The 21,974-nt window shown below is 35.1% G+C and overlaps 1 protein-coding gene and 1 pseudogene across 6 annotated transcripts in view; both read left to right on the top strand.

The window, feature by feature from the left end:
- Positions 1–21,974, top strand: part of FUT8 (fucosyltransferase 8) — a 303,528-nt gene that overhangs the window by 49,376 nt on the left and 232,178 nt on the right. The gene's annotated exons all lie outside the window — the stretch shown is intronic.
- Positions 18,715–20,519, top strand: LOC116591534 (annotated as a pseudogene).

Here is a 21,974-nt window from a genome sequence, read left to right on the forward strand (position 1 = left end):
TATTGGCACTCTTGTCAAATCATTTGACCATATATATGAGGGTTTATTTCTGGGCTCTCTGTTCCATTGGTCCATGTGTCTGTTTTTGTGGCAAACCACACTGTTTTGTTGTTGTTGTTGTTGTTATTTTTAAAGTTTTTATTCATTTGAGAAAGAGAGAGAAAATACAAGTCAGTGGAGGGACACAGGAGGAGGGAGAAGTGGATTCCCAGCTGAGCAGGGAGCCCAACACAGGGCTGGATCCCAGGATTCTGGGATCATGACCTGAGCTGAAGGGAGATGCTTAATTGACTGAGCCAACACCACACTGTTTTGATTACTGTAGCTGTACAGTAAAATTTGAAATCAGAAAGTGTAAGTCCTCCAGTTTTTCTGTTCTTTTTCAAGATTGTTTTGGCTCTTTGGGATCCCTTGAGATTTCATATGAATTTTAGGGTGAGTTTTTCTATATCAGAAAAAATGTGATTGGGGTTTTGATCAGTGTTGCATTGAATCTGTTGATTTCTTTGGGTAGTATGACATTTTAACAATATTAAGTCTCCTAGTGTTACTAACATGGGAGGTGTTTCCATTTATTTATGTCGTCTTTATTTTCTTTCACCAATATTTTGTAGTTTTCATTGTATAAGTCTTTTGCCTCCTTGGTCAAGTTAATTCATAAGTATTTTATTCTTTTTGATGCTGTTAATGGAATTCTTTTTGTAATTTTCTTTTTAGATTGTTCATTTTGTGTAGAAATGTGGTTTGTTTTTGTATGTTGATTTTGTATCATGCTGTTTTGATGAATTCATTTATTCTAAGAGCTTTTTCGTGGAGTCTTTAGGGTTTTGTTTTTTTTTTAAAGATTTTATTTATTTATTTGGCAGACAGAGATCACAAGTAGGCAGAGAAGCAGGCAGGGCGGGGTGGGGGTGGGGAAGCAGGCTCCCTGCTGAGCAGCGAGCCCCATGCAGGGCTCCATCCCAGTACCCTAGGATCATGACCTGAGCTGAAGGCAGAGTCTTAACCCACTGAGGCACCCAGGTTCCCCTAGGGTTGTTGTTGTTTTTTAACACATAAGATTATATTATCTGCAAATAAATAATTTTACTTTGTCCATTTCAGTTTGGATGCCTTGATACATTTTTTTTTTTTTTAACTTGACGTATTGCTCTGGCTAGAGCTACCAGTACTATCTTGAATAGAAGTGGGGAAAGTGGGCTTCCATTTCCTTGTTGCTAATCTCGGAGGAATAGCTTTTGGTCTTTCAACATTGAGTATGATATTTGCTGTGGGTTTTTCATATATTGTTTATATTATGTTGAGGTAGTTCCATTCTGTTCCTATTTGGTTGTTTTCATCATGAGAGGGTATTGGATTTTATCGAATGCTTTTTTTTTTTTTACACCAATTGAGATGATCGAGTGGGTTTTTCTTTCATTTTGTTGATGTAGCATATTACATTGATCAGTTTTCATATGTTGAACAATCCGTGCATTCCTTTAATAAATCCCACTTAGTGGTGGTGTGTGATCCTTTTAATATGCAGTTATACATTTTAAAAATAAATCATTGTATTAATAGAATTTTTATTAGTAGAATTATTAATAGAATGTTTTATTAACAGAATCTATTAATAGAATGTTATTTGTTATTGTTAAAGAAACCATGATGATTTTACTATTGCTTTTTGGGGCTGGGGTTGCATTTCTTTTAAAAAGCATTAAAGCGTCATCACCAAGGAATTTTTTTAAACAGATTTTGTGGGTAGGGGAAGAGACCTGCATTTATGATTTTTTTTTTGAGTATATAAAGACAAGTAATTCAAAACTGTTAGAAATAGGATATATTGGATCTTGTGGTGTTTCCTGACTATTGAAAAATCATGTTGCTTTCTTGAGTATAGTGTTAGATCAGAAATGTACTGATAGGCTTGTATAGTTAACCCTCATATAGGTAGCTCCAAAACCTACCTGTTTAGAAAAGTCAAATAAGTTATAAGAATTCTCTTATATTAAAAATCATACTTAACTCTCGAAGATGGCAAATGTCAGGCATAAAACGTCAATTTAAACTTTCTTGAATGAATATTTGGATTGAAAGTGATGGAAATTGTCCTTCTGCCTTGGGGAAATTAGTAATATAAAAAATTAGCTATGTAGTGATCTCAAAAAGGCTACTGATTATTTACAAGAATTATCTGGTTCATTGTGTGCTATAGAAATAAAAAGATCTTGAGCAAAGTATTGTGCTCTGAATCAGAATGTTGCTTTAGATTCCAGCTCTCAGCCTGGAGATTAAGAGTCACTGCGACTTTGAACTGTTCTGTTTCTGAATATTTTAGATAAATTGTATGACTTGAATAGTATCTACAGATAAAATAAAATGTGGTATGATATCTGTATTTTTAATTTTTTGAGAATCTTCCATTTTGTTTTCCATAGTGGCTGTACCAGTTTACAAAACCACCAACAGTGTACAAGGTTCCATTTTCTCCATATCCTCACCAATACCTGTTATTTCTCAGTTTTTTTATTCTAGCCATTCTGACTGCTATAAGGTGATATATCTCACTGTGGTTTTGATTTGCATTTCTCTGATGACTAGTGATATTCATGTTCAGAACTACCAGTTTCCTTTTTCTTATGAGCACTACCAGGCCTAGAAAATTAGCCAAACAAACAAAAAAAAACAAAACACACATATACACACAAAAACAGAACAAAACTTATTCAAGATACTGTTTTAGAAATGGAACCTTTTAAAATAAAATAGCATTTAAGTATTTAATTTTAGATATTTGATGTATGGGCATATTAAGAGATTGTGACTCAGTTGAAGTGGTTTTAGTTATACTAAAGTACACCTCTTTGCTCTAATTTTTTTTTCTCCTGTAACATCTTCTATTCATTATATTATACTAATTTCATTCTGATTTCCTAAGAATTTCTAGCCCTTTAGAACAAAGGAGACAGCTATTTGGAGAAAATTCTGCATGACTCTTTTGTGTTTCTGTCCATATTCTGAGCGGAAGCATTGATAGCTTTTTGTTGGGGACTGTCTTTTCAAGGAAATTTGTATACCAAACATCCTAGAAAGATAGAAATAGTGTTTTCCTAAGGAAAACAGGTTACAGATTTCTTTGCTGTCCAGGATAATAAAGGTAATCCCTTTGGGGAAAAGATAGGGCACATTAGCTTATAAACCCCTTGAAAGATTTGGGTTTCATAAGCTCATCTTTCTTTTCCTGTACAAACGTACTCTGTGTGCGGGCATCACTGGCTCACCTTGTGTTGCCTTTTAAGGATTAGGGCTCTGGGAACCAGAACAAATGATGATACTCTGGCTCCTGCTGTTGTTTTGAGTAGTAAGCTGTTCTTTGTCTCTGAACCAGTAGTGTCATATCTTCTGCCAGGATTATCTGATGCTGAGTTACCAAATACCACTAACACAACTTATTGGTAAAATAAAACTGAGTTTATTGCTGTGAAGGAGAATACCATCTTCAGAAGGCTTTGGTGATATCTTAGTGGGGCAAAGCCAAGGTCAAAATTTGAGAATTTGAAGTTTGGTTTGAGTCTTAAGTGGTGGTGATTGGGCTTGATTGGGATTGAATACCCTAATAGTTTAGAATTGGTAAAAACAGCAAAGCAAGGATTTAAAAATTGTTGATGCTTCTTGTTGAAGAGATGATGGGTTTTTCCTGAAGCTTCTGAAATGAACAATCAAGTTATATTCATGCAAGAGTCTCCTGGAATAGTAGAGTTATGCTAATGAGAATGCTGGACTAATAAAGTCTCGTTAATATATACCAGAAGATTTGCATATAGATATATTAGCTTCTTAGGGCTGCTGTAATAAATTGCCACATCCTTATGGCTTAAAACAATAGGCTCTTTTCTCTTCCAACTTTTGGTGTTTACAAGCAGTCGTTAGTGTTTTTTGTTTCCTGGCAGCGTAACTCTAATCTCTACCTCTATCTTCACAAGGTGGTCTTCCCTCTGTATCTGTAACCCAAATTTCCCTCTTCCTATAAGGACTCCAGTCACTGGATTAGGGCCCACCTTAATCCACTATTCATGTTACCTTGATTATATCTGCAAAGACCCTATTTCCAAATAAGGTCACGTTGACAATGAATGACTTTTGGGGGGACACTATTCCCCAAGTACAAGGATGCAAGGGAGCATGTGGTTTCAGTCATCAGTATCTAGTGTGGCTAGATGATTTTGTTTCTCAGTATCCAGAACACTGTGGCAGGCTGATTGCTTAGCATGCACGTAGGATAAAATCTCAGACTCTTCAGAGTTCTTGACAAAAGGATGATGTAGTGGAAAGAATACCAGTATGGAAATCAAGTTGCCTTGGTTCTAATTTGTGCCCTGCTATTAAATACCTTGAGAAAGTTACTGTCTTCTCCAGCTTTTAGTTTCTCAATGGGTATAATGGGGAGGTCTGGAAGAAAAGAGGAATGGACCAAATGATCTGTATGGGCCTTTGTAGGTCTCGGATTCTGAAATTTGTTAATTGTTGAGTTTCTGCTGTATACCATGCTGACAGTAGTTTTGATAGAGTGACAAAATTTAAAAAGGAAGTAGAGAATGATTTAAATGCTTATATGATAAATTCTGACTTGTGAATGTGGCCTTGTTTATGTTTTGCTTACTTGGGTGAAGACCACTCATGAAAATAGTATGTAAACATGAAGTTAGTCCTGATCTCTCTGACTTAACCATATTTTGTTTTTCAATTTGAATAATATATTTGGAATAGAGACATTTTTGAGGTCAGTTAATTCACTTGAAGTTAGAAAAATGTATCGTTGCTGCACTCTCTCAGCTGAGTTCAGAAAATGAAATAATCTTTTTTCAAGTGAACATGAGAGGGTAGATCTCCCTTCATTGCACACATTGCTCTATCATAATATTCCTGCAGTCAAGGGATCTGAGAAACATTTCTCCTAGAGAATGGTAATAGACTAATGAGGTGGAGCCTGGTCCAAGAGTTCTAGGTGTAAGTGATTCTTCTTCCATTAGATTTTTTAACATTTTAAATAGCTCACTGCAGTGTTGTTTGAATTCTGTCTCTGAATGTTGAAAATACATGATAGTTACTTCATTAACATTTTGTGGATACTTATGAGGAAATTTTTTGGTAATACTAAAACCATGTGTGGTTGTGTCTGTGCTGTTCTTTTCAAGGTACAAATTAATAATGTCTATGTATTGGTGGTAAGTATAAATACAGGTTGAACCAACATCTTTGGATTTGCATTAAAAGTGACTGAAGTAGAAGAAAATTGATTTTTGATTCATCCCATATGGTAGAATTTCAGACGCATCTTTTGTGAAACCCTGGAAATCTCTCAACACTTGAATTTAAGGATCCTCCAGCATATAGCTCTTTAATTACAGAAAAATTTTCCCAGGACCCTGTTTTCAGGGTTGGTTATTTGGGTTATTCAGAGATGATCACCAGAAACTGCAACAATGGTGATTTCTTTTTTTTTTTTTTTCTCTCTTCTTTTCTTTTTTTTCTTAGTTTTAGAAGAATATTAGAATATAAAATTTGCAATAATACATAGCAATACTTGAAATAAAATACGTTAAAAAGGGGGTTCCTCAGTGGTTCAGTTTGTTAAGCATCTAATTCTTGATTTCAGCCCAGGTCATGAATTCAGGATCTTGAAATGGAGGCAGACATGCCACCTGCTATTGGGCTCCATGCTTCATGCAGAGTCTGCTTGAGATTCTCTTCCTTTCTCTCTGCCCCTCTCCCCTGCTTACATACAAGCGCATGCTCTCTCTCTTAAATAAATCAATCCTTGAAAAAATATGTTAAAATGATCATAATTAAAAACTAATAAAGTATAGATGCTATAATTATGGTAATAAAAATACATACCTTCTGTATCAAATTTTCTGTTCACATTCCCATCCTTCAATGAAAAGAGTAGGAGAATGTTTTTTTAATGTGCTGTCCACATCAGTGAAAATAACTTGACCTTTAAAACGCCAAGATTTTGGGCGCCTGGGTGGCTCAGTCAGTTAAGCAACTGCCTTCAGCTCAGGCCATGATCCCAGAGTCCTGGGGTCAAGCCCTGCATTGGGCTCCCAGCTCCACAGGGAGTCTGCTTCTCCCTTTGACCTTCCATCCTCTCATGCCCTCTCTTACTTGCTCTCTCAAATAAATAAAGTCTTAAAAAATAAAAACAAAACACAAGATTTTTTTTTGACTTGTGGGCCATTCTGATGAATCCTGGAAGGCTTTTTTTGAGAGGTGTGGGTGGATATGGTCATTGATGATTCACGTTTTTATTAAACTTACTTGGATTTTCCTCCTCATTTTAGACCTTGAAGTTGGTCTGCTAATATTTAGCAAGATAAAGTTTCTTCTTCTTGTAAGAAATATTTTCTAGTTTCAGAGAATTTTGAATTGGCAAAGAGTAGAAAGTAGAGTATGGATATGTTTGATTTATTTTATGGTTTGGAATCTTCACTTTCTGTGTAGTGTTTATTTTGTTGGATTCACATATGCTTGAGAAATTAGAGGATTCTCCTCCCCCAGCCCCCAACCAGCTACTTCTTTAGCTTCATAGGAAAAAAAAAAAAAAAAGGGAAAGAAGGAAAATCATGATCATGTTAAACACATTTTTTTCCCCTCTTCTTAAATACCTATTCTGAATTAATGGACTGTTGTGCTGGTTGTTTAGTTGAAGGTTTTTTGATTGATTGATTTGTCAGAGAGAGAGCACAAGTAGGGGGAGCAGCAGGCAGAGGGAGAAGCAGGCTCCCCACCGAGCAAGGAGCCCAGTGGAGGACTTGATCCCAGGACCCTGGGATCATGACCTGAGCTAAAGGCAGGTGCTTACCCAACTGAGCCACCCAGGCATCCCCCCCCCTTTTTTTTAAATAGATTTTATTTTTTGGAGTAGTTTTACCTGTAGAGAAAATGCAACAGGAAGTACAGAGTTCCCTTATATCCTATAGTCTTGCTATAATTGCTTATTACTACCAGGTATTTTTTCCCTTACAGTTCTTTGAGATTTTTTATGTAGATCATACTGTCTGTGAACAGAGACAGTTGTATTTTTTCCTTCCTACTTTATATAATTTATATCCTTTCTTGTTTTACTGCATTACCTAGGGTGTCCAATATGATATGAATAGGAATGGTGAGAGGGAAAATCTTAGAGGGAAAGTATCTAGTTTTTAACTATTAAGAATGGTATTTGCTGTGGGGTTTTTGTAGATTTTATTAGCCTGAGGGATTTCCCTTGTACTTCTCTTTGCTGAGTTTTTATCATAAATGGGTGTTGAATTTTATCAAATTCTTTCTCTGCAGGTATCGATATCACATGACTTTTCTTGTACAGTGTGTTGATGTGTGATGGATTACATTAAAAAACTGATTTTCAAATGCTGAACTTGATTTATATATTTAGAATAAATCTTATTTGGTTGTGCTGTATAATTTGACTTGCTGATATTTTTTGAGGATTTTTTGCATCTCTGTCCATGAGAGATATTTGTAGTTTTCCTTTCTTGTAATGTTGTTTGGGTTTAGTATTAGAGTAATGCTGGATTCATAGAACAAATTAGAAAGTGCTCCCTCTTCTTTCTTTAACAGACTGCAGAGAAATGGTATTTCCTGTTTCTTTCTTTTTTTTTCTTTTTTTTTTTTTTTTTTTGTATTTCCTGTTTCTTAAGTGTTTGGTAGAATTCATCAGAGAAAATATCTGGGTATGGAGCTTTCTGCTTTGGAACATTGCTAATTATTTATTTAATTTCTTAGATTAGTATAGGGTTATTTGTGTGATCTGTGTCTTCCTTGTGTGAGCTTTGGTAGATTGTCTTTAAAAGAATTGTTCATTTCATCTAAGTTGTCAAATGTATGGGCCTTGAATTATTTATAATATTGCTTTATTAGCCTTTTAATGTGAGTAGGATCACTAGTGATGGGCCCTTTCTGATATTTCTGATATTACTAATCTGTTTCTTCTCTTCTTTTTTCCTGACAAGGGGTTTATCCATTTTATTGGTCTTTGAAAAAAAAACAGCTTTTACTTTTGTTGTCTTCTCTTTTATTTACATATTTTCAGTTCCATTGATTTCTGCTTCCAATTTTTATTATTTCTTTTCTTGTGCTTATTTTGGATTTTATTTGCCCTTCTTTCTCAATTTCCTATGGCAGAAGCTTGAGTGATTGATTTTAACTCCTTCTATTATTTTAATATATAACTCCAGTGCTATAAAAATTTTCTCAGGAAGAAAAAATACAATAGTATGTTTACTGCATTCCACAAATACTTTTGTTTTATTTTCATTTTTACTTAAAGTATTAATTTCTTGAGACTTTCTTTTTGACTCATACTAGTATTGTGTGTTATTTAATTTCCAAATATTTGGGTATTTTCTAACTATCTTTTTGTTACTAATTTTTAGTTTAATTCCATTGTAGTCTGAAAGCATACTTTGTATGATTAAGGTGTGTTTTCTGGCCCAGAATATAGTCTATCTTGAAAAATGCTCTCTTTGAGCTTGAGAAGAATGTGTATACTGCTATTGTGGAATAAAAGAGTCTGTAGGTGTCAATTAGATCCAGTTGATTGATGATGCTATTCAGTTTTACAATATTCTTACTGATTTTATGTGTACTGGTTCTGTCAATTACTGACTAGAGGGGTGTTAAAGTCTCCAAATATAAGTGAATTCATGTGTTTCTCTTTGCAGTTTACTAGTTTTTACATCATTTATTTTGATTTACAGTTGCTAGGTGCATACATATAAAGGAAGTTATATCTTCTTGGTGAATTAACCCTTTGACATTGGGTAATGCCCATCCCTTATCATTGGCTGACAGTCTCTGTCTTTTAGTTGATGTGTTTAGACCATTGATGTTTAAAGTAATTATTTGTATACTTGGATTAATATCTACCATATTTTTAAACTGCCTTCTATTCCATGCCCTTGCTGTTTCTTTCTTTCTTTTTTTTTGGTCTTCTACTCTGTTTCTGCTTTCTCTTGTTTCATTTGAACATTTCATATGATTTTATTTTTTTATCATATCTTATATATCATTATACTTACTGTAAAATTTTTTAGTGGTTGCCCTGGAGTTTGTAATTACACATTTACAACTAATCTTTGTTCACTTTCAAATAATAATATACCACTTCATGGGTAGTGCAGGTACCTTATCATAGATTATTCCCCATTCCTTTCTCCTATCTCTTATAACATTGCTGTCATTCATTTCATTTATCTATAAGCTGTGATCACTGAATATATTATGCTATTGTTATTTTTAACAAGTTGCTATTTGTTAGATCAAGAATAAAAAATAAGATTTAATTTTATCTTCATTGCTTCTCTAATGCTTTTCATTTTTTTAATGTAATCCACATTTTCTGACATTTTGTAATTTGTACAAAATTACAATGCTTTATAATTTTCCTTCCCTCTGAAAAACTTTTTATTTTTATTTTTTATTTATTTTTTAAGTATTTATTTGAGAGAGAGAGAGTACAAGAGCGGGGACGGGGCAGGGTAGACAGAGAGGGAGATGCAGATGACAGAGACTGTCAGCCAATGTAGGGACACCAATACAGACTTGATCCCATGACCCTGGGATCATGATATGAGTCAAAAGCAGACACTTAACTGACTGAGCCACCCAGCATCCCTGAAGAATTTTTAAACATTTCTTGCAAGGAAGGTGAGGAGGCCTTCAGTTCCCTCAATTTTTATTTGTCAGATAAAGCCTGTATTTCCTTTTCACTTTTGAAGGATAATTGTGATAGGTACAGAATTCTGGATTGGCAGGTTTTCTTTTAACACTTTAAATTTTTCACTCTGCTCATTTTGCTTGCATGGTTCTGAAGAGAAAGTTTGACAGAATTCTTATTTTTCTCCTTTCTAGGTAAGCTTTTTTCTTCTGGATTCTGTCCAGATTTTCTTACCTGTTTTGCTGCAGTTTTACTATGATATGCCTAGGTGTACATATTATAGTATTTATCCTGTGTAGTATGTTCTGAGCTTCATGAATCTGGTTTATTGTTTATCATCAAAGACATTTTTTCTGTTACATTGTTGTTGATTTGTTGCATTTCCTTTTGATTTTTTTTCTTACTCATAACTGTGCTAACAATACCCATCTGTTCTTTCATGTTGTTTGCTTTTTCCATTAGTGCCCTTAGTGTATTTATCATAGCTATTTTTAAACTCAGTGATAATTCTAAAACCTTTGTTATACCTGAGTTTGGTTTTGAGGCTTGCTTTGTGTCTTCAGATCATAGTTTTTGCCTTTACAATACTTTGTAATTTTTTGTCAGTAGCCAGACACATTATATTAGGTAAAACAAACTGAAATGATTAGGCCTTTAGAGTGAGGTTTTATGTATATCTGATCAAGAGTTAGGCTGTTTACTATATTCCATAGCAGTGGTGTCAGAGGCTAAAATTAGTAGTGTTTTGTCTGCCCTGTTGGTTTTGGGTTTTGTAGAGAATCCTTTAAGAGAGTCTGAGGCTTGCAGTTCTTTTACATACATACATGCATATGTATACATATACATATATACATTTATACACACACACACACACTTATATATATATATTTGAGAGAGAGAGCATGAATGGGGGAGGGGCAGAGGGAGAAGAAGAGGGAGAAACAGATTCCCTACTGAGCAGGCAGCCTAATTCGGGCTCTATCCTAGGATCCTGAGACCATGACCTGAACCAAGGCAGCTGCTTAACCGACTAGGCCAGGTTGGCCCTACAATCAAGAAGTGGTTGCTTAACTGACTGAGGCACCCTTGTGCCCCATAGTTATTTTATTAGAATGATGTGATGTGGTATATTTGGTCCCAGTGTTTTAGTGAGCCTGCTTTGGTTATCTCTTACCCCATCTTGAAGGATGGAGAGGTTGGAATTGGATATTTACTTTTCCCCAGGTTGGTTAGATTCTATAAAACCTTGGTTGGTTAGACTCTATAAAATTCTAGTTTCTTAAGCTTTATTAAATAGTTTTTGTTTGTTTGTTTGTTTCCAGACAGTCCTTTTAAAGAATAACAGAGAGTTCTGGGCATATTTCAAGATGGTTACTTTTCCCCTCCCCCTTCTGGAAATAAGATTTTTTTTCTCAGACTCTCCCAGTGAGAACCTGATAGGGTTCTTGGAGGTAAAAAGTCAGGAATGCATGGGGACCTTTCAAAGACTGGATTTCCTCTCCATTTTTCACTCCAAGCTAGTTGACACAGAGCCTCCATCAAATTGTCAATTATTGTTAAAGTATTCCTATTGATCCTGGCTCCAGCTAAGGCCTTATTATGTTCCTAGGCTTCTGCAGCTCCCACACTGTGATTTTCTGTATCTGCCTGTCTGTGTCTCTGGTTTTCAGGGTAACAGTTTGCCCTCTGAGTTCAATTCTCTGATGGATCTAAGAAGAATTGTTGATTTTCAACTCCCCCACCCCCGCAAAGTCAGTCTTTCTTTCTTTCTTTCTTTCTTTCTTTCTTTCTTTCTTTCTTTCTTTCTTTCTTTCTTTCTTTCATGAGAACAGGAGTGATGAATTATAAACTCTTTACATGTTGGATATGATTGAAGATTAATTTTTGACTCTTTTTGGCAATTTTGTAATGGTGACTTGATATGATATCCTTTGTCTGATTTGACAGTATTTTGGAATTTGATTTCCTTCTGGCATTACGTTTGCACAGTTTGAGGTAATGTATTCTAATTTGCAGGAATGAGTATAGAACTTTTTCAGAGGGAAATTGATCTTAGGACTGACTCTTGTTATTGGTGAAATGACTCATTCTTAGCCCAGTTACTATTCTTCTGTTTGCAAGTGTAGTTTGGGGACACTGGCAACCTTTCCTTTGTTTCCTATGTTAAATAGTCAGAGTTTCATTTTTATACTTTTGAACCATACAAAAAATATTTTTACAGACTTTTTGGGTGCAGGATCTTGTCAAGTTTCACTAATTTGCACTTATGGTAACTATACTGATGATTTTGGGAATGGTTATTAAAACATTGTGCTGGGGCTCCTGGGTGGCTCAGTTGGTTAAGCACCAGCCTTCAGCTCAGGTCATGATCTCAGAGTCCTGCGATGGAGTGCCACATCTGGTTCCCTGCTCAGCAGGGGGCCTCTTTCTCCCTCTCCCTCTGCTGTGCTCCCCCCTGCTTGTGCTTTCTGTCTCTGTCTCCCTCTCTCTGTCAAATAAATAAAATCTTAAAAAAAATTACAAAAACAAGAAAGCAACAAAACAAAAAGCTTGTGCTGATACTTTGGATTTATGAAATTAATTGGATGGCTCATTCAGACTGGATGTCTTAATTTAATTGGTACATTGTTCACTAATTATTTTTATGAGTAGAGAATAGAGTAATAGTGTTAATCCTTACATTTTCTGTGATGTGGTAAAAAAACAACAAACCTTAATGTACATCATGAATTTAGTGCTTAGATATCTTGACTTCAGTGCTTCAATATCTTGGTGGAAGTATGAAAAGAGAAATTGGTGTATATTGTATGTTAAATGTTTATTTTCTTTTAAAAAAACATTACATTAAAAAAATCACTATGTTACAGGTAATTCAGACAACTGTTTTATTAAAATAAGAGAATCATCCTTTATCCCATAGTTTAACATGACAATAGCTACCATGTGTGAGTATATGGTTCTTTTAGTTCTTTTTCATATATAGATTTTTTAAACATAGCTTTGATAATAATTTCTTTTTAAATTTGTGCTTTTTGTAGTTAGTGTGTTTTCTCATTCTGTATTATTTTGTTTTTAATAGTATATTTTTTCATAGAGTGACATACTGTTAGGTTGGTCAGACTGACAGTTTATTCTGTTATCACTGTGATGAACTGTGTATGCATTTAGCTTTTCCATTTCTTTTGATTTAGCTTAAAATTTTTTTTAATTTTATTTTATTTATTTATTTATTTTTTTTTAATTAGGTAGACTCTGTGCCCAGTGCGAGGCTTGAACTTACCATCTTGAGATCAAGAGTTGAATGCTCTAATGACTGAGTCAGCCAGGCATACTCTGATTTAGCTTTTGGATGTTTGTGCCATTTCCTCGCCTGGATTTTCACAAGTTTCAGTCTCTCTTTCTTTTAAGGAATATTTTATGTTTTCTCCCCCAGTGCTAATTAACTTCTATTGCATCTTGAAGATCTTTGTTTTCTTACACGATTAGAAAACAGTTCTTTAGGGCTTAAATTGCCATAGTGATTCCCATTGTTCTCTTCTAAAAATTGAAATTTTTTAACTAGGTGATAAAAATGTCAAGATGTGTCAGACTTGGTATTCTGGACTCTCATACTTAGGTTGTAAGTAATCTGTAGTTAAGTAATTTAATATTTTATGTTGTACTTAAAAATTGAAGTTTTCCTCACTGGCTTTATATTTGTGGGTTTAATTTGATGTCTTTGTTAGGATTCCTTATTAGATTTCTCTGCGTTCTTCTGACTTTTCTTCTCCTGTCACTTGTGTTTAGGCCTGAACTGGGTTTAGCCTTTTGAGTGGAAAGTCAGTAGTGATAGAAACTTCTAGAAACAGTTAGTTAGTCTGATGATCCTGAACCTACTTCCTCACCCATAAAAGCTATCAAAAGATTGTCTAGGACCTTCTATACTGCATATTCTCTTCTGACTTTCTAAGTTGACATTTGATAAAGTATTTAGCTTTTTTTTACTCTTGTCATCTTCAAGGTATTTTTACCATGATTAAAAAAAAAAAAAAATCATGTTTCTACTGAGACATAGGTGAACCCAAGGGAAGGTAAAGAACATGCAGAATTGTTGAGTTCATTTCATTTAAAAGCAGTAAAATTCCATAATTGGAATTTGTTCTTATTCTTTGCAATTTTTTCAGGGAAGATAGGATTTAAATATATATATATATATATCTCACTTAGGAATATCTGTATTGGTTGGCATTTAAAGTGATGTATACAAGGATGTTCATCATATGTCTTTTCTGTCCTTACTCCTTTTTTCTCCTCGTCTTGATTTCTTGCCCTTTCTCCAACAAATTTAATGAACAACTGCTGTAATTTTGGACACAAAATGATTAAGACCCTGGCTCTAGAAAGCTGATAATTTTGTAGGTGAGCTGGAAATGTATGTCAGTAGTTGCCATATAGGAAGTCCCCTAATTTCCTATATAATAATATGTTTCCCAAAATGTGTTTGAAAATAAATATTCACATGGCAGAGAGTTAGGAGGTGTTTGGGTATTTCTATGGGGAGTTACTCCATGAGGCCAAAGTGTGTCATTATAAAACATCTAATTCTAGGGTGAATTTAGTTGGTTGGCTGGGTGGCTCAGTTATTTAAGTATCCAGCTCTTGGTCTCAGCTCAGGTCTTGATCTCAGGGTCTTGAGTTTAAGCCCAGGGTGGAACGAGCCTACATAAAACAAAAACAAAACCAAAAACGTCTAATTCTTTTTCCTGTGCATGTTGTCTCTCTTGGGACTAGGAATCCTATTTGGTGTACAGCATCAAACGTGTCTGAGTGGGATTGCTTGCTGTGCCTGAGCTAAGCAAATGAATCTTGGCCCAAACTCCTTGTAGAGAGAGGTGCAGCCTCTGGGATTTGAGCTCTGTTCCGGGATGGTAGCTATATGAAGCTGGGGGAAAATGATCCCTCTCACCCTGCTGTGACAGTATGAGCTGGGTACTTAAAGCATGTCTCCCATTCATATATTTGATTATCTGGGGTATCTTTTTGCAACCCAGCAATACCTATAGCTCTGCACTGTCCCAAGGGAGAATCATGGACTATTGGAGATAGGCCTGGGAAGGAGTAGGCCAGACAAGAGGACACCTATTCTGCAGGACTTTAGAGTGACAGCTTCAGTTACTCCTTAGTCCTTAGCTGTCCCAACTTTTATGTATATGTGGCCAAGGCTTTGTCTGTAGAAGGACTGGGAAATGAGGTAGGAAGAATTAATTTTTTTTCCACCGTAGGCCAGGATAATAACAAATGTTTACCTCAACTTCAGGAAGGCCTGGCTTCATACTTCTTCCACTCCTTGGCTTCCACTACTTGTGAGCTACCAGAGCTTCATGCAGTAACCACGATCATTAATAAGATGATGTCTAAGAGACTGAATTTGGTGTCCTAAAGGTAGTTTAAGGCTATTAGTCTATAATGTGTGAAATGTGTTGAGTTGTGTGAAATTTAGTCCTGGTTTGCTTAGTGTGGTAAATATAATTGGCATATTTGTAAAATTCAGTAGTAGTACACAGGGAGGAATAATAAATTGTGCCTAGAAGGTAATGAGAAGGTTTACAGAGGAGGGGATACTCAGACTCTTTAGTAAATGGGTGGCTTTGAAAGTAGATTTAATAGTGGAAATTCCTTCCTGAAAATACTGATATCTTAAGACCTCACTCAAATCAGATAGGACTGTGGTCCAGAATACATTATTTGTCTTGAATTTCTGTATACCTTAATTCTTTATACACAAAATACAGTAGCTTCTAAGCTGCCTTTAGTAAATTTTCATTGTTAGATGATTAAATGTTTTTTTAAGTAGAATCAGTTGCTCTATTTTAAACTTTTGATTCAGATACTGTGCTGAATGGCTGAGGCAGCCACAACATATGACATGAATTAAGTCTTAAGAGGCAAAAGTCCAGAGGAAAGACAGAAATCTCTGTAACTGTGACAAGTGGGGAATTGTGCTCTTAAAAAATGTGCTTTTTGTGAGAGTAGGGAGGGAGTGACGATATTCTGAGTGGAGAATGAGAGAGTTGGAGAATGGTGCTGGATGGAGATGACAGTTGAGTTGATAGCAGAGATACTTTTAAAGCTAACCTTCCAGTACCTGGTCTTTAACCCTAGACTTAATTGGTTAAGTTATAATCTTCCATAGCATTTAGTTACATATGTGTACAAGTTAGAATTACTACTCTTAATAAGGACTCTCAGATTTTGCATGGTTCAGGATCAATAAAGCAAAATTATATTTTCCTTGGTATATTATATTTACTCGTAATACTAATAAATACTACTATACTACCACTACTGCTCCTGTAACTACTTCTATCATCACTATTATTACTGTTATTAGTACAGTGTTCTAAAGCTATTAACCCTTGTCCTCTTCCTTCCACTCCTAATACTACTGAATAATGCTTATTTTTACTAGGAACCACTTTTAAGTTCTTTTTTTTTTTTCAATTATTTTTTAATAGTAGTCACTATTACTGTCTGACATGGGGCTTAAACTTACAATCCTGGGATTGAGAGTCACATGCTCTACTGATGGAACCAGCCAGCCACACCTATAGTTTTTTCTTTTTAAGTTCTTTATAGTTTTAAGATGGGAGAATATATCAATTTTTAGAAGGCTTTTCAAGATTGATTAAAAAAAAGTGATTATTTCACAGAAACTTAATAAAATTATCTGCATTTTCAAAGAAGTCTTCTGATAATTCAAGTTCTAGTTATGAGGGGTTATCCTATGTTTTTCTTTTTTTTTTTGATAAGTAGTATTATATGTATAGTAATATGACTGAGTTCTTATGATTAAATTTATTCCAAATAAAAATTAATCCAAAATATAAAGGTTTTTCTACTGAAGTATATACTTTTTTTTTGTTACTCTTTATATATATATATATATATATATATATATATTTTTTTTTTTTTTTTTTTAACTTTTAGGTCAGTCAGGTGTTTGTTTTAGAATTTCTCCAGAGATCATAAGCTATGTAATAAGGCAGATGTGGACCGATTCTTGGATACTAGCTGTGCTTGGGTAGTTAATTTTAGATACTAAATTTCTACATCTGTAAAATGTAGATAAATAATAAGTGCAAAGTCTTTAACACAGTGCCTGGCATGAAGTAATGTCTCAATAAATGTTAACTATTACTATTAACTGAGTTAAGAGTTAGGTCTCTGACCTTAAATGTGGACCTTGGAGACTGGGAATACCTTGGGACCACCTTGAGCCCCTATATGGAGAAGACTACCTATAAGATGACCTATTCTGGGTATGCCTTTCTGACCTGAAACTAATCAGGTGCCTATGCACTTTGCTGAAAAATGTTTAAAGAACTCTAATATTGCAAAGACAGTGTACAGGAGAAACTCTAAATTTTGTCATAGGATGAGGCTACAGGATAACTAGATATCACTATGATGTAAACATAATCACAGAGCAAGAGTTGATGAGAGAACCTTTTTCACAGCCCCTGGTCTGGGTAAGTTTGGTTTGGGATAAGATAGAGAAATCTGAGCTATAGAGCCAGTCGTGCCAAACAGTAGGGAGAAGTGTCCTTTTTTTTTTTTTTTTTTAAAGTTCCAGATTAAAAAAAAAAACACCTTGTTTTAGATGTTATCAGGCATCAGAGGTAGCTGACGAAGGCAGCAGAAAAGTTAGAGACAAATGTAGCTAGATCTAAGTTCTATCTCCTTTAATCTTAGTTAGAGGACCAGGTCTATAAAATGTTGAGAACCCTGTAAAGGAACTCCATGAAGGGCAAATGCTTGAGAGCTCTGATTTTTTTCCTTGTCTTTCCTTTTGGACAGTGGAGGTTAGAAGTACATTCACATTCACAGAAACCTTTGTATATATGGTTACTGTTCTGGAAAGAGACATTCTGTCTTCCACTTCAGATGGTTATCTTAGATACTTAGGTTTTTAGAACAGTAATGTCACTGTGGTTTAGGTTCTGAGTTAGTAACTTGAGGAAATTTGATACAGGCCATTGAAGAATAAAAGATAAATCTCATTTTAAAAAATGTTATTTACTGTGCCACCAGGTAGTAATGACTTGTAATATGGAAACATTCTTAAAAATCCTAGGAGGGGGGCACCTGGGTGGCTCAGTGGGTTAAAGCCTCTGCCTTCAGCTCAGGTCATGATCCTAGGGTCCTGGGATCGAGCCCTACATTAGGCTCTCTGCTCAGCGGGGAGCCTGCTTCCCTCTCTCTCTCTCTGTCTGCCTCTCTGCCTACTTGTGATCTCTCTCTGTCAAATAAATAAATAAAATCTTAAAAAAAAATCCTAGGAGAGTTGTACTTTCATGATAGTTTAGTTTATTATGTGCCTTTGCATTTTGGGGGTTTAAAAAAAGTGCTGCATGGGGAGGGGATGGCTTAAAAACAAATTGGGTTCTTTTACACACCAATAAGTTGACAGTTTGACTCATTGTAAATGAAAGTGGAATTACTATTATTTATTTATTTTTTAATTAGGCAGGCTCCACACCCGAAGTGGGGTTTGAACTCCAGGACCTGGAGATCAAGAGCCACATGCTCTACTGACTGAGCCAGCCATATGCCCCCAAAGTAGAATTTTTAATTGGTTTAATTCTAGATTCTAGAGGATGTTTTACAAAACACCTGGTCTGCCAGTCAGTAAGTTGGTACTTTTCATACGTTTTGTTAAGTTAAAAACTGGAATTTGTTGAGTGATAGTATTATACATGACACTTTACCAAAGATTCATTGACAGCCTCATATAAACTCTTCCTGATCACTCAATCTAAAATATCTATTTTTTATTGTATCATCTTATGACACTATTATATACGTGTGCACACACATGTTTGTATTTGTTTATTGACTGTTTTCTTATCAGAATGAAATTCCATGAGTTCTTTTTCTTTTGTCATCAAAACATTTATTAAATGCTTAAGTGCATGTGACCTGAGCTGTGACTAGGCTTGTTCAAGATTTGATGGCCTGACTAAAACCAGGAAAACTGCTGCCTCCTTTTCATGTTCACAGAGCAGCTTCTGCTCTGTGGGCCAGAGCAGAGTTGGGCTAGTCCTGTTTTCTGCAAAGGAGGGGGTACATGTACCAGAGCAGGATTCTGCTAAATGGAATGGAGCCAGGGGTCCGGACACTAAGCCAGCCCTTTCTGCCGGCCCTTCAGGAGATATCCTGAGCACCTAAAATAGCAGGTGATGCATGGTAGGTGGTCAACAAATACTTGATGAATGGGAGATTTTCTCTTTTCTTTCTTCTCTCTTTCTTTTAGAGTGGAGGAGTGTCAAGGTTCAGATTTGAATAACATATAAGTAACTTTAAGTTATTAATTTTCATAAAGATGATGCTGGGAAAGTATATTTGCATAATAAAGGGATACATTTCAACATTTTTTAAATGAAGAATTAAGAACTCATTAGTTTTAAGGCTTGGCAGTATTCATCATTGTAATCTGTTAAAGGAAAATATAAATTGTAATAATTAAATTGAGAATACAAGAGAACTTTTGGTAAAGTGATAATGTTTATAACAAAAATACAAATGAAATTTTTGAAAAGCTTGAATATTATGAAATCTCCAAAAGTTAAAAAGTCAAAGTAGAGTGATGCAGTGCCTGGCAGAAGTACCTCCATCTGCGGTGTTGTGCTCTGGGAAAGAGAGATGGATTTGTAAGTCCAGACTGAGATTCTGCCTATCCGAAACCACTACTGTGCAGAGACCCTGGGTGAAGCCTCCTTCATCATGTCCTCCCAGGAGGCAAAACTGTCACCTGAGGACTTGGGATTTTATAAGAAGGAAGGAGAATACATTAAACTCACAGTCCTTGGACAGGATAGCATTGAGATTCGCTTCAAAGTGAAAATGACAACACATCTCTAGAAACTCAAAGAATCATGCTGTCAGAGACAGGCAGTTCCAATGAATTCACTCAGGTTTCTTTTTGAAGGTCAGAGAGTTGCTGATGATCACACTGCAAAAGAACTGGGAATGGAAGAAGTGATTGAAGCTTATCAGGAATGAACGGGGTCATTCAACAATTTAGATATTCTTTTTGTTTTTTTCTTTACTCTCAATCCTTTTCTATTTTTAAAAATAGTTCTTTTGTAATGCGATGTTAAAAATGGAATTGAAAATCTTTAAAACATCTGGTAATTTGAATTCTAGTGCTTGTTATTCATTATCATTTGTTTTTATTATGCTGAGCTTTAGTGATGAAACCTAAGCCCCCTTCATATTGCCTTCTCCTTTTAGAAAGTTACATGTGTGCACAGAGAGACCACCTTTTCCAACATTGCATTCACAGGCAATGTGAGTATTCATGAGTTTCCAGTTGGCCCTGAAATTCTAGCATGTGATTGCTTTATTCTTAGACTGTGATTTTCAGTGGGAAATGGAAGTTTTTCAGAGAACTGAACTGTGGAAAAATGACCTTTCCTTAATCTGAAGCTACTTTAAAAATTTGTGGGTCTGGACCAAAAGAAGAGAAGTATCAGGCTGGAGTTGAGATGATAGAGATGGTGAGAGTAATGACTAACTCCAAAGATGGCTTTACTGAGGAGAAAGCATTTTAAGATAAAAGACGTCTTGTCAGAAAATCCAGAAAAGTTCTAATGTAATTAGCAGTTAACAGAGTTATTCATGCAGAAGTGTATATAACAGAACACAGCTCTTTTTAATTTTATTTGTACTTTTTGGCCTGGGATATAGGTTTTAAATGGAAATTGTCTGTACCAGCTTCATTAAAATAAGCAAAGTGTTTATAAAAACCATTAAAAATGGGGGTCTGGGGGCGTCAGAGTGGCTCAGTGGGTTAAAGCCTCTGCCTTAGGCTCTGGTTATGATTCCAGGGTCCTGGGATGAAGCTCCACATAGGGCTCTCTGCTTGGCGGGGAGCCTGCTTTCCCCTCTCTCTCTGCTTGCCTCTCTGCCTACTTGTGATCTCTGTCTGTCAAATAAATAAATAAATAGTCTTAAAAAAAAATTAAAAAAAAGGATCAAAGCAGAATCTCTGAAGTAGACATTTATTTTAGAATCTGAAAGAGAAAAAAAATAAAATTGGGTTGTAAGTAGACTAGGTATTGACAAAGCAGGCAGTCTGAGGCTAAATGTTCTCAGCCAAAACTAGATGTTAGATGGAGGAACCCAGAAGTACTATCTTCAACCTACTTTTGAATTGGACTACATTGTACCTATCATAGACTGTCGTTAAGAGCAGTGACTAAGTTCACATTCAGGGCTATCCCCAGTGCTCAGTGTAGTTCCTGGTAATTAGTATTCTTTGCAAAAATTATTTCTTAAAAAAGGTGAATTAATCTGTAGGTAGTAAATTGTAGAGAACGGACTTCAGACATTTTTGGAGGTGTTGCCATGGGTTTTAGCCATAGCTGCTCCTGTATCATTTTTCTTTGAGTTTCTCTTAACCTTTTAGGGTGAAGGATCAGAATTTGTTCCTTTGGCCCTTGTTGAGAATATGGTTTGAATTATTTTCTGCGTTATTCTTATCTATAGCTGGATCCCCCCCTCCCTTTTTTTTCCATAAAAGGCAGAGGGCAAGCTTCTCTAGTTTTTTAAGTTCTGGTAGCTGAAATTTGAGTCTCTCTGACCAGTGTACTAATAGATGGAAAGTCTTATATTTATTTTCTTAGTGAAGTTACTTTAAATAAAATTCCAAAGGGTTTAATCTATATTAAAGAAATCTGTATTTCTGCTAAAGAAATCTATATTACTTAGTGATGTGAAGTTACAATGATTGATCTAAGGGATTAGGAATGAGTCATCAATGCTTTAGTGATTTCAAACTTTTTTTTGTGTTGGTAACAATGAAAATTTACTTAATCTTGCTGACATGAAAATATTCAGAGTTGCCTTTGCTTGTATCTTCATGGAATGAAAGAGGTGGATTAAGTTGTCTTTTCTAATGTAAATATGAAAATAATTTAATCTAGATTTTCTTACTAGGCTTTTATTTCACTGAGACCTTTTTTCTTTTTAACCCCAAAGATATACTCCTCTCATTTTAATACATGTTAAAATTGTATGAGTAAGCTTAAATATGTTAGTATGCCTCCCCTTTGGTCTCAGTAGCGATATTTTAAGTGCTCTTAGCCACATGTGGCTAGTGGTTTTTTTATTGGGCAGTTTAGATATAGAACATTTCCTTCTTGTAGATATGCCTGATACAGACATTTTCTCTTATAGATTTTAATGATCTAGGTAATTACAATTTTTAAGGTAAGATTCTTAATAT

The sequence above is a fragment of the Mustela erminea genome, chromosome 5 (genome assembly GCF_009829155.1).
Source record: "Mustela erminea isolate mMusErm1 chromosome 5, mMusErm1.Pri, whole genome shotgun sequence".
Classification (NCBI taxonomy): Eukaryota; Metazoa; Chordata; class Mammalia; order Carnivora; family Mustelidae; genus Mustela; species Mustela erminea.